Genomic DNA, 16907 nt, shown 5'->3' on the forward strand with positions numbered 1-16907 from the left:
TGTAGGTATATATTGTCACTATGACGTTATAAGGAACAAGTGTTTCATCAAAGGCAATTAGATTGTGTACAGATTTAATAAAGTTTACACAGTTGTGATTTCATCAAATTGATTTTTGATTATAATAAGCAAAGTCTCTTTCTTGGTATGTTACAATCAATACTTTTTTCAACCTCGTTTCTTAACCCTCCATTTTTATTCTGGATCAGTGTTTCCCAAACGGTTTTTTCTCGCGGCACACAACAAAAAACGGCACACCTATTACTTTATGCCATTGATTAAGCTTAAGTACTTGATATAAACGTACTTATACAACAAAAATCAGGAAAATTATATTATTTATTAAAATAATATAATTTTCTTGGGTAAGTGAAAGAAAAAAATTACATTTAAAAGAAACTTAATTTATTTTAACTTATTGAGCAAAATATAGTAGTATAATACAACCAGTAAAAGTTGGAAAATATTAAACAAAATACTTCTTGATTTCCATTATTCACATTCTTGGTTAATGTTAACACTATTTTCCGCTGTAGAGGTTGAACAACGAATAAGGCCAATTTCAAGTCGTGCTCTACTGTTTCTTTTTTACAACTTGGTCGAGTACAGGTGAAGCAAAAGATGGAAGTACTCCCCGCTTTCTTGTACATGGTCACTCATTATGTTTTTAAACTTTAGATATCGGATTCATTTTAGGCCATACGTCATGAGAAATTAAAATTTGAAATTTCTTAGGCGATATTATTTTCTTTAATTTTCTAACCTTCTTATAAGTATTATACGTTTTCATGTAAATACTTGTATATAGGCTATATTTATCGTACTTCCATTCAAACGGTTTACATACTACCTGTTTCATCATCAGGTATTCCAAGAAAGGTGGAAGTCGAAAATTAACAGTTTTTGCCAGAATGGACCGATTTGTATTGTTTCACGCGTATTGGTACCAAATCGTGTTAGAGCAGTACGATTGTGTTTGAAGTGTCACAAAACAGTTGCGTTACTTAAAAGATGGATTATAAAACGACATTATGAGATCAAACACAAATAATATGCTGATATATTTACACCTGCCAGTAATCTTAGTAAATCTAAAGTTTACTGTCAATCTACGTATCTTCAACTCAAATCAATGACTGAGCAGGTGGAATGTGGAGAGGCTTCTTTACGTATTTCTTGGACTCTTGCTAAGCACATGAAACTATTCAACGATACTGACATAATTAAGGAACACATGCCCGATGTAGGCAATGTTCTAGTGATAACGGAAAACATGGTGTTGAAACTCCATTGCCTGCAAATTCACTAAAAAAACACACATGTTTTGGTAGAATAAAATCATTTTTATTTGAAAGGATAGTTATATAATTCCGAATATTACATATTGGCTAAGGATGACTCTTGTAAAATTACTGTTGAAGCACAATTCATTATATTTGTACGTTTTTTGGATAAAATTAGAGAAACTTTTGTTGATGAGCTATTAGTTATTTTGTTGTTAATAGGAAAAACCCAGGGAAATACATAATCGAAGCGGTAATGGATTATTTCGTTAAATATGAGTTACATTTTAAAAAGCTTTTATCACTAACTACCGACGGTGCACCAGCGATTATTGGGTCAAAAACGACTAGTTCACCTACTAAAAATCAATGGAAAAGTAATGAAAATTTCTTTTCCAACCACTATAGCATTCAGCATACAAACGCAATCCTATTCTTGAGAGAATAATGCAAGAAATTATTTAAATAACAAACTGTCTTCGTGCAATACATCGTGAATTGAAAATATTTCTTTATGAAGTAGACGCTTAAGATGACGTTCTGTTGTTGCAAAATAATGTGTGGTTAAAAGGTTGAAAGCAAAGACTGCATTTTACAACGATTCTTTACCATTTTAGAAGACGAAGACATTTCTTTTCAATATTGATCAGATATCAACCATCACCTACTTAAGTTTTCTTGGCAATAAAGAATAAACACATCCATTGCTTTCTTATCAGATATTCTTTAACAATTCAATAATCTGAACTTTAACTTAAAGGCAAAGAAAAGCTTGCATGGCAGTTCCTGACAAAAGTAAAAAGCTTTTTGCACAAACTAAATCTTTTTAACATTGATCCTGAAAATGAACGCCTGCACTTCCCTAATTAAAAAATAATCAGTAGTGACAACAAGCTTGACGTCGGCCAATACAAAACGTTCATTAAGGACCTTAAAAAGGAATTTGAAAACAAATTCACAGATTTCAAGAAAATTGAGATTGTTGTCGACATCCTTAGTAACATTTACTCTCTGGATTCTGTTGATGAATGGAGCAATGAAGGTGCAAATATTTTCGGGAGTAATAAAGTTGCTCTCAAGATAGAAATGATCGATTTCCAAGAAAATACATTTGTTAAACATCAAAAAGAGAAAGTGTAATGTCAATACTTTTGGATAAAACGTCTACTTTGTCTTAATAAATATCCAGAAAACTAGCCTTGAAACTTCTTACTTTGTATGGGTTGACGTATGTTTGAAAGCAGCATTTTCTAACATGAACTTCTTTAAGAATAAATTCCGAAGCAGACTTATCAACAAAAATCTTTCATATTTAATGATAATAGCCTGTTCAAACTTTAGTCTAGTCTTCGGGAGGATAGTTCAGGGCAAAAATATTATTTTGCTCATTAAAATTGTAAATTACAGATGATACTTCCTTTGGATTATAATGTTTGTTTATTATTTAATAAAATAATATCCCAAAACTCATTTGTTATATATGTATTTATTAATATTGCAACTACAATAATGTTTAAATAGGACAATTTAATATTTCAATTATCAAGCCACCATAATATTTCACAATACCTATTTTCTATGACAAGCAATATTTTGTTCAAACCAATTAATTTAATTTTATATAGCGTTTATGTTATAATAACAAAGGCGTTACAATAACAACATAAAGAACTTCGGGAATAGCAAAACTAACGTATACTAAGGATCCAACCAGTTGTAAGTGAATGGGCTATTTTGCGTGGGCCAAATTGCCAGAAATGAAAACTTAAGGGTTCTTAATATTTCGTTAAATATAAAACAAAGGTGGTGAATGACAAACGTAACAAAACCTACCAAAAATGTATGTTGTCTGGAATGCATTTTGCATCGATGTTACTACAATCTAATTACCCATTAATCTTGTTTCGCCACTTTTTCACGGTGTGAAGTATGCCTAGCCATTAAATTAGGGCTGTAAAATAGATATTATTGCTGAAGTAACGAAAAATAAAGAGGGACTGACGATATGAATTTTGAAAACGTATTATTTAATCTGGGTAGGCTAATTTTTATGGTGACACATTGAATTAAGGCTGTAAAGTTTTTAATATTGCTAAACTAACGAAACTTTTGTGAGAACTAACAGGAACTTACGAAGAACTAACGAATAATATGAAAAATGTGGGTAAGCTATTTTGTGTATGTCAACTTTACACACCTGTCGAGTACTACTTTTATTCCAGAAGCCAAAGATATGGCAATCAGAGTTTCTCTATGTAGGAAACAATGTGTATAAACTATATCTGTGTTTTTCTGTTTTGCTAACGTTAGAAAGCCTGTGAAGTGCCCACCCATAAATGGGACACTTAAACAGGACTGCCATAATATTTTGGAATTTTCAAAGAACTTATCAACTAAATTAAAAATGTCTTGTCCTTTTGTTGTATCAGGGAGATCTTTACAAAACAGAATGGTTCAACTATAGATTTGTCATCAATAAACTGTACAAAAGTCACCACCAGTGATTATATAAGTATATGTATCTTTTCAGTGTAATTATACTAAATCAATAATTAAAGAGTCCATTTCGGTACGTTATATCTCTAAATTGTATGTGTATATAGATTAGTGCACAAACAAAAAGTCAAAAAGTTAGTTAAATAGAGTATAATAATACACATTTCACTGACTGCTCTAACGAGGCCTGTAACTTGTGGGATTAAACAAATTTAATTTGTAAGTTTGTCTGTCTGTCTGTATATCTGTCCGCACGAAAACGAACTAACCTACAAACTTAAAACTGTACCATAAAGCTAAATTAAATTAATTAAAGTTAAATTATGGTACATGTCACTCCATGGGATTTGGCTAAATGTTTAGACTACATTGGGCAACCGTGATAAAAACGAGACAGTATCAACATAAATAAATTTCAAAATTAAACTCATTAACATATTAACGCATGTAGCCTAACTATCCCAACACATATGTAAATTAATAGTGAATTAGTGTGTAGAATTTTATGATTTTAACACCGATATGAAACCCAATTTAATGAACAAAAATTTGAATGTATTATCTGGAAGATATGCCAAGAAAGACTTCTTATGAAGGTTTAAAATTTTGCATGAAACTTCATTTATACAAGACTGAGTTTTATTATAGGTAATTTTAGTTTCAAACTCTATTTTGTACGATTGTTTGTCTGATTGTGCACAGTGCATCTTCAGAATGAACTGAGACATAGAATAGACATTTTTTATGCAACCTCCGCGAATCCTGTTACTTGATCAAAATAATGTCAATAGATGAATTGCATCGAATAATAAGTTTTCACGGTAAGTATATAAAAACGGATTCACAGGTTAAACTATTTAAGTACTAACACGCTAATAAAATGAAAAGTAAATTTTAATTTTCTTTGGTTGTAGTATTGCAAAACATATTAATTTATGAAGGTGTAAAAAAAATATATAGTTTCCTGGAGGTATCCTTCATGAAAGAGAAGTTGAAATGAATCATTATTATTATAGAATGTATCATATCACTAGAAGTTACTCACGGATTGCCTTGCAATTTCGTATGCTTTTTATTTGTGCACGAGTACTTCTTGTTCGAGTGAATTATATTTCCGACGCCGATGTAGTATGCCTTGTTGCCACGATAAAGAAAATCTGTCAAAAGTGTAATATCGTAACATTAAATATGGCCATTATAAATTAATGTTGTCTTAGCATTCTTTTCTTCCACAATTTTGTCTTCTATCCCGATCAAGAAAATATGTATACAGGGCAGGGAAAAGCTTCTCTCAAGAAAACTAAGATGGGTTTTACAACCAACTTTATTTAAGCTTATAGTAAGTTAGATAGTGACTCTGTCCTTTATATTAGCGTCACAGTACTGACCAAGCACAGAATAAATTAACATTTGCTAAAATTTAGAGTTTATTTTCACACAAAAACTGTTATTATCTTATCTGGATATTTTCTTACTCAGTGCTAAACAGCGGTTGCAGAAAATGTAGAGATAAGTGATGCTACTATGAAGCTCTCAGTACGTTTTCAAGCCTATAAATGTAACCAAATTGAAAATAGTGGTTAAACTATATAGTTAAACCTATGATTGTATCTACCGTCAGCAAACTATGTTTACACAAAACATACATTACACACATTACATTACATTTAACAGGTCTTTGAATACATTTCCTTGCTGCAATACAACTTCAGAGACCAAGATGAGGATTTTCATAATTTGGAATACGAATAGGCCTATATGTTAATATACAAACAAACTCACTTTCGCATTTATAATATAAGTTACGATGTAGGTCTCAAAAACTTATTTCGGTCAAAAAATTTCCACATTCGGAACTTGCAATCTTCTTTTAGTCTAAGATATTTCCAGTGCCATTGTGCATTTTACAATGTACCTTTTGTCTATGTTATCTGCATTTCACTACTGACCAAGCACTGTATACCTAATATTTTATAAAATTAAAAGGGTTAAACTTCTTTCAACCTTTTTGAGGAAAATCAGTTGAAACATCAAATAATGCTTTAATATATGTTAATATATTACTAACATATATTAGATATTTTATATATATATATATATATATATATATATATATATATTCTTTTTCTTCTTCGTCAGAACAACAAGGCAAACTCAACTATGGTACTGGAAATATCTTAGACCTGAAATATATGACAAGGACTAGAAATATACGCTTTTTGACCGAAGTAAGTTTCCGAGACCTGTATGATCTGAGATTTGTCTTTTCTTGATCGGGATGACAAGGCAGATTCAGCTGTGACGTTATGTACATAATTAATTTTAACCAGAAATGCTCCCACATGTGCCAAACATGATTTAATAATTGAGTTAAACTCTGATACTATTTACCATGAACTTAAATAATATCTACCTGATGTATGCCTACAAATTAAAATTTTTATAGGACTTCCATCATATTAGCCTACATCATAATTGCTTTTACTAAGTAATATAAGGACTTTGGTTCTAAGATTGCGTGAGAAGCCGCGGGTAACAGCTAGTATTCTATAAATACCCGGCCCATACTAGAACTACAATGAGATTAACTAACTATTAACTACAGGCCACATGTAAACAAACGATTAACTATATGCCTATAAAGTTGATGTGCTAATGAAAATATGATGCATATATTACCAAGGAATTGACTGTGTAGACTCAACACAAATTCCTAAAACTAAATTTTACGTACAATAATTGTAGTGGAAATATAATGATAATGAGGATTATACTTATTGATGAAGGAAAATGTGACTACACTTGATGTTATTAAATGTGTAAAGGTGTAAAGAACGTTTGGAAGTACCCAAGCCAAATTTGACATTTTTTACAAAAAGTTATTGTTTTATGGGTCCTAGAATTTTTAATATTATTCCAAAAAGCATTGCAAATTGTACAAATGCTAAGTTGTTTGCAAAAAATTGAAGTTTTGGCTTTTAAAAAAAGATAATATTGATCACCTTATTAATATACAAGTTTAATTTGTGTTAAATCTATATCGTAAAGAAACAAACATTATTCTAAGCGGCTAGGTTTGTTGAAGTTATATTGCCACAATGCATTTATTTAGTGGGAATTTATGTAGTTAAATAAAATATAAAAATCTTTTGTAGCGCAAAATGTTTAATCTTGGAGAAGGAACCTCTACACAGGCTTTGCCTTAGAGGCCCTATGTTTTTGAAAGTAAATATATATTGGATATATACTAGAATATGTGTGTTGCATTTAAACTTATATATAGTATTTTTATTCTTTTAATTATGATAATTTGTGATATTGTATAGTTTAATTGCAGTCAAATTTAAGACTATATTATGTGAATTAATATTATTACCATCTTTTTTGATAATTTTTGCACCAGATTATTTTAGTTGTGATAGATTGTAATTACTTTCGAAAAATAAATATATTCTATTCTATTCTAAATATGTTCCTACAATATTCAAGCTCCATGTGAGTTTTAAAATTATTTCTTAAAATGTCGTTCACTTTTCCAACATAATTATGACGTAGAATAAATACCATTCAAATTGTACTCATTGATGGACTAATTGAGTCATTTATATGTATCACATAACATTCTTCTCTACAATGGAGCGAGAGAACAATGAACCGTACACCCGCCGCAGTCTGACCTGTACGAAGTGATGGGATAACCGAATGGATTTTATAACCGACTAACCAGTCAGTTATTTTTGTCGTTAATCGGTTATTTTAGTCGAATGAATAACCGATTACCTTTTAAATTCTATCCACAGTGTTTAGGGATGGGGTGGTGGGGGAATGAACCATTCCTGTTGAGACAGGTACGCGGCGCGGCGCGGCCAATTTACTCACGGCCGTACTTAGCTTTGGCGAGCCCTGGTAAAGATATTCGGTCGGGCCCCGTCGTGTCCCCCCACCAGACACAGTCCCCTTCATATAGACGTGTGACTGGCTCCGGAAGAAATTGTACGAAAACCCGGTCTGAGTTCGGACCTGAATATACAATCAAAGAATTCCAAGCAAACCCGCACTGGCAGAACCGTAATTGAAAACGAAATTCTGTAATTGTATTATTACTTTTTTCTGTGCATACGTTATAGTCATAACATTTTAAAAAGTTATATTATCATATATCATTTATAACACTACAAAATAATTACCGTTCAAATTGCAAAATTATAATTTATTTTAATTACGAATCACCAAAGTTAACCGAAAGTTAATCGCTAAAGAACGATATTTCAGTAATAAAAAATAACTTATTATAATAAACGAGCAATTCAAGTATAGACTGTCTGCAGAAAATTCTATGAGACAGTGGGTTTGTCGGTGTTATTATCAGTACAATTATAGTGTTTTAATAGAACATCAAGTTGCATATGTGACTCAATAAGCTAATTTCTTTTTTATGTAACGTTACGACTTTGAAACTACGTATTTACTAGTTTTCTGAGTGAGGTTTTAGAAGGTTTCATAACCTCAAAGATGAATTCTAATGGTAACAATATTTTAAATAATGATTTGGAAACTCAAAATAGAAGAAAGAAAGGTGTTAGGAATGACAATTTGTACTACCATAATGTGAGGAAGAAAGCAAGAATAGAAGGTAAGAGTTATACTAATTCTAAAGGTAGGCTTGTACCTGACCGCATGACTGGCGAAAACTGCAGCTGTAAAGAGAAATGTTTTGACCACTTTACTGAAAATGACAAAATGGATATTTTACGGTTGTTTTCTTGTTATAAAACTAAGAACGAACAAGATATATATATTTGCAAGGACTTCTAACTTTACAGAATAAGAAACACAGAAGACCACGAAAAGATGAGCTAAGAGATAGATCTTATAATTTTCAATATCATGTCAAGGTAGGGTCCAAAAAGCATGAAGTTTGTAAAAAGGCATATATAAGTTTACATGGAATAACGGAAAAACGTGTTAGAAGAATTTGTGATTTGTTAAAAACTGGAGACATCCCTAGTGATAAACGGGGCCATTAAATTACCCGGAAATGTTATTCCGTCAGATGTTTGTGAGAAAATAAAATCTCACATAGAGTCTTTCCCGAAGAAAGAGACTCATTATTCAGGCAAATTATGCTTTTACTTAGATGCCCGTCTTACTGTAAAGGCCATGCATGAACTCTTTGTCAAAAAATACCCAGACCTATCAGTGAAATATGAATTTTATAATAAGTATTTCAAAGAAAATTTTACTTTAAGATTCGGTAGGCCACAAATCGATACATGCTGTAAATGTGAAGAATTGGGTGCCAAGTTGAAAAGCCCTCATCTATCAGATAATGTTAAAAGAGCAGTGGCAGGTGAACTAATAGTTCACAAAAGGCGAAGCAAATAGTTTTACAAGAAATTGGAAGAAATTACTGAATTGTCAAAAAACAGGAATGACAATTTTAGCTATTGCGTTTGACTTCATGCAAGTTATATACCTTCCCAAAATTCCAGTTCAAGATATTTTTTACATGAGACAACTTGGCCTCAATACGTTTTGTATCCACAATCTAGCCAACAACAAAGCTACATTATACCAGTATCATGAAGGTATTGCCAAAAAAAGTCCAGACGAAGTTTGCTCTTTCTTGAAAGATTTCATTGACAATTTTCCGGATTCTGTCAAGGAGTTGTACGTTTTCAGTGATGGTTGTTCCGGACAAAATAAGAATAATACAATAGTTAGAATGTTTTTAAGTTTAGTAATGACCCAACGTTTTTCAAAAATTATTCATTTCTTTCCTCTTCGGGGTCATTCTTTTTTACCCTGTGACCGGGATTTTGGAGTTTTGAAAAGAAAATTGAAGAAATATGTCCGGTTGTACGTTCCCAGTGAGATTTCTGGACTTATTACCGAAATCGCTTCAAGGTTTACTCTAAAAAATGTAAGAACTGAAAATATTCTCAACTTTAGTAGTTGGTGGCCAGAACTTTTTAAGAAAACATGTATTTCTGATGAGACACTTGGTAGGGCAGTACCGAAGGAACAAAAAGTATCCTTTCATACATCACCTTACATGATGTTTACCTACTCAAATGAACATCCAGGTGCAGTAAAAACGTGTGTCCATTCATAGACAATAATGTTGTAGAACAAACTTTTGTTCTAGCAAAGGACCGATACTCAACAAACATACCCGGACCCGCACCAAAGTACAATGGGAAAATACCCATCCCTTCTGAAAAAATGGAAGATATTAAGAAGACCATCAGTTACATACCTCATGAATATCTTGATTTCTATAATGACATAACAACTTGGCCAACCGAAGAACATAGATCCAGGCTTGACCAAGAAGAAAGTGTTGGAGATGAATGAGGCTAGATGTTTTACTTGTAAGCCTACTACTGAAGCCATTTTAATTTTGTCATTATCTAACCGAATACTGGACCTTAAAATGTTAGTATATAATATTTGGTAATAAATTTGTTGTCATAATACAACAAGAGTTTCAGTTTTATCCCTCTTTAATAGCTAATTTCCATGACTGATTTCACAAAGGGCATGAGTCGTGTTTTTTTTAAATTTGTTTACGGGTTGTATATAATATAATTATGTTTTTAAATTACATAAACTATACCATAATCATATATATTATCAGCCAAAAAAATACCAATTGTTTTTAAATCACATACATTTAAGATAATCGTTTTTTTTGTTTCCTGAAAAATTAGAAAATGTTGACTTATGCCCTTTGTAAAATCACCGATTCAACTAGTCTAAAGACTGATTTAAAATAACCGATCAGAATCAACGATTAATTCAAATATAGACTAAGTCTTCACAACCAGTTAACTTATAGAAAAATTAGTTGGTAGAAAAACTTATCTAAAGACTAATTTAAAATAACCGATCAGAATCAACGATTAATTCAAATATAGACTAAGTCTTCACAACCAGTTAACTTATAGAAAAATTAGTCTATAGACTAATTTAACTGGATGCAGCAAAAATAACCGACTAATCGGTTAAAATAAAATAACCGAACTAACCAGTTATTTTCATTCGATTATTCCCACCACTAGAGGGGCCCCTCCATCACCACTCATTCTCTCCGCCGGTTGCGATCACCTCATTATGCCGCTGCATGAGGAGCTCGTGAACCGGAACACTGTGATTGGGGGACCCCCTGTGATTCCCCCTGGCCTGGGCGGACTCGCCACTAAGCTCCTCCCATTTCACCGACTGCGCGCATACCTCTCCGCTTGGGGGCGAGTCCAATATTCGACGTTCGCGGAAAGAATCAGATTCGGACTTGGCGGAAAAATCCCAATTCGGAGTTGGCGGACTGTTACGTATTTATTCGGAGTTAACGGACTGCTCCTGCTATAATTCGGCGCTGACGGAATGCTTCAGTTTCGGCCCTATCGGACGATTGAGTTTTATCGGCCTTACTGGATTGCAACTGCTTTCGTCCCTATAGGATTCGGTGTTAACGGAATATTACATATTCGGATCTCACGGACAATATCTTATTTCGGAGCTGGCGGACTCTACGATTAAGTATTCGAGGTTATAGGAATGTTTACGTTAGAATTCGGAGCTGACGGAAAGTCCATTTTTCGACCTTGGCGGATTATTTTCGGAGCTGACGGAAAGTTTCGTTTTCGGTCTTGGCGGAAAATTTCACTATTCGGCCCTGGCGGATTCGGTCCTCACGGACCCACCCATGGGAGTCTAATAATAGCACTGCCCAAAACATCCGCGACATCTGGCGGCGTGTGCGTGAGTTATTTACTCACGTTTAACATCTGGCTGCCTGTGATTATTCATTCAGTCTGTTCGTACACCGATGCTCCGAGTTTGCTAACGGTTGGTACACCAATTACTGTGCAGAATTATATATATCAACACTTTTTTACACGAATTTTAGTTTTACAATAATATTGTCTTAGACCCCATAGTATAAATAAAACCAGCTATCGCTAATATACTGCAACAAAAGACAGATTTCAAAGACGTTGATGGTTACTTGTACTCAGTACCAAATAATAAGAGGAAGGGACAGTTCATACCACACGTCGTTTAACATGCTGCGCTGCAGTTGTGAGTCATTTCTGCCCACAGAGAGTCTGGGGATGTGAAGCAATGATTACATTCTCTGACAGACAAAGGGGATATTGTTGCATCCTACTGAGCAATAGGCTTCAATGACGCTCAGCCAAATTCCACGGATGGACATGCACAAACACAGAAGCCATTATTGTAGAAGAACCAAGCACAATTGTAATTATTATGAGAATTAAATCTTTCTTAAGATATCTTACATCTTTATAATTTAAAATTTTTTCCCATTTAGTTGAGATTCATAGCAGTGTTTAAATAATAAAACTCTTCACACAAAGTCACAAATTGATGATGATATGTCTGTTAAGATTAGTATTGATATGGCACATGTTAAGATATCATATTACTGAACACTGTAAGTTTATTTATTTATATATATTATATATATATATATATATATATATATATATATATATATATATATATATTTAATATATTTATATATTTATTTAATCAGCGATATTTTCGTTGCCATTACTTCTACCCTTAATACCAAAGTAAAATATATGCAAACCCTCCAAAAGGTTCCATTGAGTGACAAAAACGGAAATGAGATTTTTCCCGTCCCTTCACTAACGCCTATTCAATCATCTTTGTACTCGTAATAACACCTTTATACTAATCTCTTTAACAAAATTAATAACAATTATGATCTAAATACGTGACGTTAAAACTAATTAAAACTCACTTGATCCATAACACATTAAGATATATGTTATTAGATAATAATAGGTATATTTTCTGTTTAATGTAAAAACAATAAATTTTACTATGCAACAACATAAATTTACGGTTGGATTACAAACGGCATATTCTTGTTTTTAAAAACTTTGAAATATTATATCCACAATACATGTACGTATAAAATAATTATCAACTAATTGGTAAACATTTATAAACAACCTGATATATTAAATAACATTGAAATCGGTTTAAAAAACCAAAGATTGCTCTTTTGCTGATTAGGGTGATTTTAAAAGTCTTTATTTTACTCATTTACACTATTATAACTATTATCTACATGTCTGTATTTATAATTGTATAAATATTTGAACATTTTTAGTCTCATTTCAATCTCCATCATGATTAATAGGCTAGGGTATAGGTATAGTAATACATTTCATTCTTAAGGATATGCTTCTTTCGAATATGTGTTACTGACTGTAAAGTAGGTCTCAGCTCCCGAATGAGTGTGTATTATAATTTCCTTTTTATAAAACTCTCCTTTTGTCATTATATGTCACGTCAATAAAAGGCATCATTCTCTAACGAACAAATATCCATATATATTACAATCAAACTAAGTTCGGTTACATTCTAACTTTATACGTAACTGAAGTATAGAAGTGTATTTATTATAATAATAAAACCTACTGATTTTAATAAATATACCAGCAGGTATGATATAGAATTATATTAATTTAGTTAACATGATTAATATAATTTTTAAGATAAGTGGAAACTGGAGTAAAAAAAATTAAGGACACAATTTCCCATTTACGAAATAACTTTCATGTGACATATAATTTCCTAGAAGATTCTTTCTTCTTTCTGGAATCCTACTTAAGAGAGTATATAACACTTACCATAAAGCCTGGCCCAAGACAATGTAGGTCAGTCATGTCCGCACGTTATTGCAAGGTCCGGAGAGGTTATTAAGCTGGGTTATGTCCTAGGCCGGCAGTAGACCTTCATAATCTGACATTGTTAAGTGTATTAAACTAGAATCTCTATTGTTTCCTGCGTACTCCTCTTGTACTGTCTCTCACAGCAGAGGCTATGTCTTCAACTTAGTTTGAATATTACTGTGCATAAATAATATTCTGTTTAGTGCAAAATGCTTAAAATGAATCATGCACTAGTACTGACTGTGATGAGATTACATCGTAACAGTTTCACGTAGAGGTCGTCTTGGATACATTTAAATTTGAAAATTATTGAGTATAGTATTTGTCAAAGGTTACCAGTTTTTGGAATGAAGAATATTATTGGATATTGTTCAAATATCTCAATGATAAAAATGTTGGGCAAACTATGATAACGTTGTTAAATGTTTCTTGTACGAATGCAAATAAATAAGGTGTCACTAGACTGTATTCTATTAAATAATTTATTGTTAATCGTACGGTAATAGGCTAGAAAAAATACTCAGAAAATAGTATGTTGGATTTATACCTTTAGAAAGTATTTCTAGTTTGTCTAGGCTTTGCAGACTTGCACACTTGACTTGCACACTTGCAGCCCGCATTGATGGTGACGGACGAGAAACAACCCTCGAGTTCGTGCCTATCACTTAAAAGAATACAATCATAGAGGGATTTTTAATATATTAAATATTAAAGATGTACATAAATGTATTGCTGTTTTGCTGACCGCTAACTAATTTTCAGCATGATATAAGAAAAGAGAGATCATACTGTAATCGATAAAAGTAGAGTGTAATTGCAAGACCAATCCTATGTTTATTACAAGTTTCTCCAATTTTGCAAGCTGTTGTAAATATTCTAAATAGTATTCTGACTAGGAATTTGCATGCTCCTTTGTGTGATTTTAAATTTATGATTTCCAGCCAGCAGGAGTTCTGAAATTGTATAAAAGTAAACATACTCTTCCAAATACTATAAATAGTATTTTTATTACACATATGCCATACGTTTATAAACGATGCCATTTAGCCATGCTTTACACGATTTGTGTGTAAATTGTTTCTCTTTTAATTTTAGATGAGAAAGGTGAGGCAGAATGGTAAAAATACATCGCTTTTAATTTGCCAATAATAATGTATTTTATTGTATACGACATTATATTTTAAGCTTGTATAGTTATTTTTCACAACAGTTCAATCATAAATTAAATTAAAATCAATCGATTAAATTAACTGTTATCAATGAAATAGTTGATTTTATATGATAATACTTATGCATAATTAATACAATATTTTTTAACTCGGGAGTATGTATCACTAAGGCATCCCTTTGAAAGGTACTGAGAAATAACTTTTACTTTTAACATAAAGCGATGGATAAAAAAAGTAACGAAAATATAACATGAAAATCTTTCTTATCAAAATATAGTTCTTTACAAACTTTCAAATGTATAATATTAGTAAAATGTAAAAGAAAATATTGCAAGAAATGTGTAAATTGTACGCCATGTTAAGTACATAACTATTAAGTAATAAAAACTGTTGTACTTAGTTCAAAGTTATTTTTTATTAGTTGGTTAAGAGTAGCTCTTTATGGAGGAACATCAAAACTTTCATTATATCATAAGAAGTACCTAATCTATTGGAAATGATAGTGTTATAAACGTGATAGTGATAGGAATCACTAACACTCAGTAAATGTCTATAAATAGACATATATCATGATCGAAATAGATGTTGCTCAAAACGTGTTCACGATAACCTATGAGAATACATAACGACATATAGATAGACAGACATAGTGACAAATATAATCTTTGTACCCCCTGACTAAATTAATACAATTACAAAATTTGTTCTTGAAACATTTCTGTGTATTAAAAATGCTCAACTAGTTAAAATTTCAGTAAATAATTAAAGTACAAAATCAATTTAGCTGATAGGATTTAATGAAGTATAAATTTATCAGTGGTTCAGGAAATGTGATTGAATGACGTTTATGATCGTTATTTGTCTAAAAATACTCTTTGAAATAGCGAGATATTTCAACTAAAGAGGTGCAACTGTTGGAGCAAGTGAGGAAGGGGATGTAAAGCCGTGTGAGTGCAACAGAACACAGAGCCAGTTTACGAGTGATGTACAGCCAGTTGTACACGGAGCTGCACGGTATCTTCTGTTATTTATGCGAGCAGCTTCCTGCTACCGCCAGCTCGCCCGCGCCTCGCCGCGACGGCTTTTTGTATGCAGTAGACATTTCTTTGCTACAACAGCTGCATGCTTACAAGATCATATACGAACACATAGATCACTTTATTCTTAGTTAGAGCATTTCAGTGTTGTATTCTTAACTGTATGTCGTCTTTAATAAAAATGTTTTATTTTTAATTAGTTTTCCTCATCCTCATCATCGATTTTGAGTAATGTAAGATTGGTTCTAGGTGCAAAAAGTGTGTTCGTTGAGTGCTCAAGAACAATTCCCCCCTATTCGGTGCGTAAAAAAAAAAAAAAAAAAAAAAAAAAAAAAAAAAAAAAAAAAAAAAAAAAAAAACATACAAAATGATCTGTGATCGAATCTGCAGAAAAGTATTAAACTTAAATATTGTAACATGTATTTATTGATTGTTTATATAAGATATTATAAGTAATTCATAATCTAGCCCCAACAGTTAAGATTAACACACACACACACAAGACACGACAGTGTTTAAGATTTGTCATTGAAAGTAATCAAGCAAATAAAATAATGAGCAGGTATCAAGATAGTATTAATCTTTATATATATTATATTGTATTATCTCAAAGTGTTGGTTGCCATACTCCTCCGAAAATGCTTAACTGATTTTGATTTGAAATTTTATACGTAAAATTGGTGGATTCGTGAATAGTTTGTTAATTATTTTATATACTACTAAGTGATAAGTTTGGTGCAGCAATTACATTTATAATATAACAGGTTTCAAAGCGCCTGCACATTATAAACTGCAATTACGAGACTGTTACGTGGTTGAACAGCCAGACACCATTTGAAGGCACTAAGTTATGATGTATATTTGTCTTTAAAATAAGTTTCTAGTTGAAATTAAAGCTTGAATGTTAGACCACATTATAATACACGTAGTTTATATAAGTACGTGTACGTGTAACACGAGTCTTTTTACAATTTATTTGTGGTTCACAGAACTTCTCTGACTACAAAAAATTTTAAATTTTGCATAATTCGATTTATAAAAATGAGCGGTAATAACTATCATAAAGTAATTTTCAATATTTAATAAACTTAACTTGAAATATTGTGTGTTTGAAAATTAACTTGATGGTTTTTTATAGCTTAGATATTAAAACTGTCCCATCAGATTATTTATTTTTTATACAATTAC

Source organism: Homalodisca vitripennis, chromosome X (assembly GCF_021130785.1).
Source record: "Homalodisca vitripennis isolate AUS2020 chromosome X, UT_GWSS_2.1, whole genome shotgun sequence".
In the NCBI taxonomy this organism is placed as follows: domain Eukaryota; kingdom Metazoa; phylum Arthropoda; class Insecta; order Hemiptera; family Cicadellidae; genus Homalodisca; species Homalodisca vitripennis.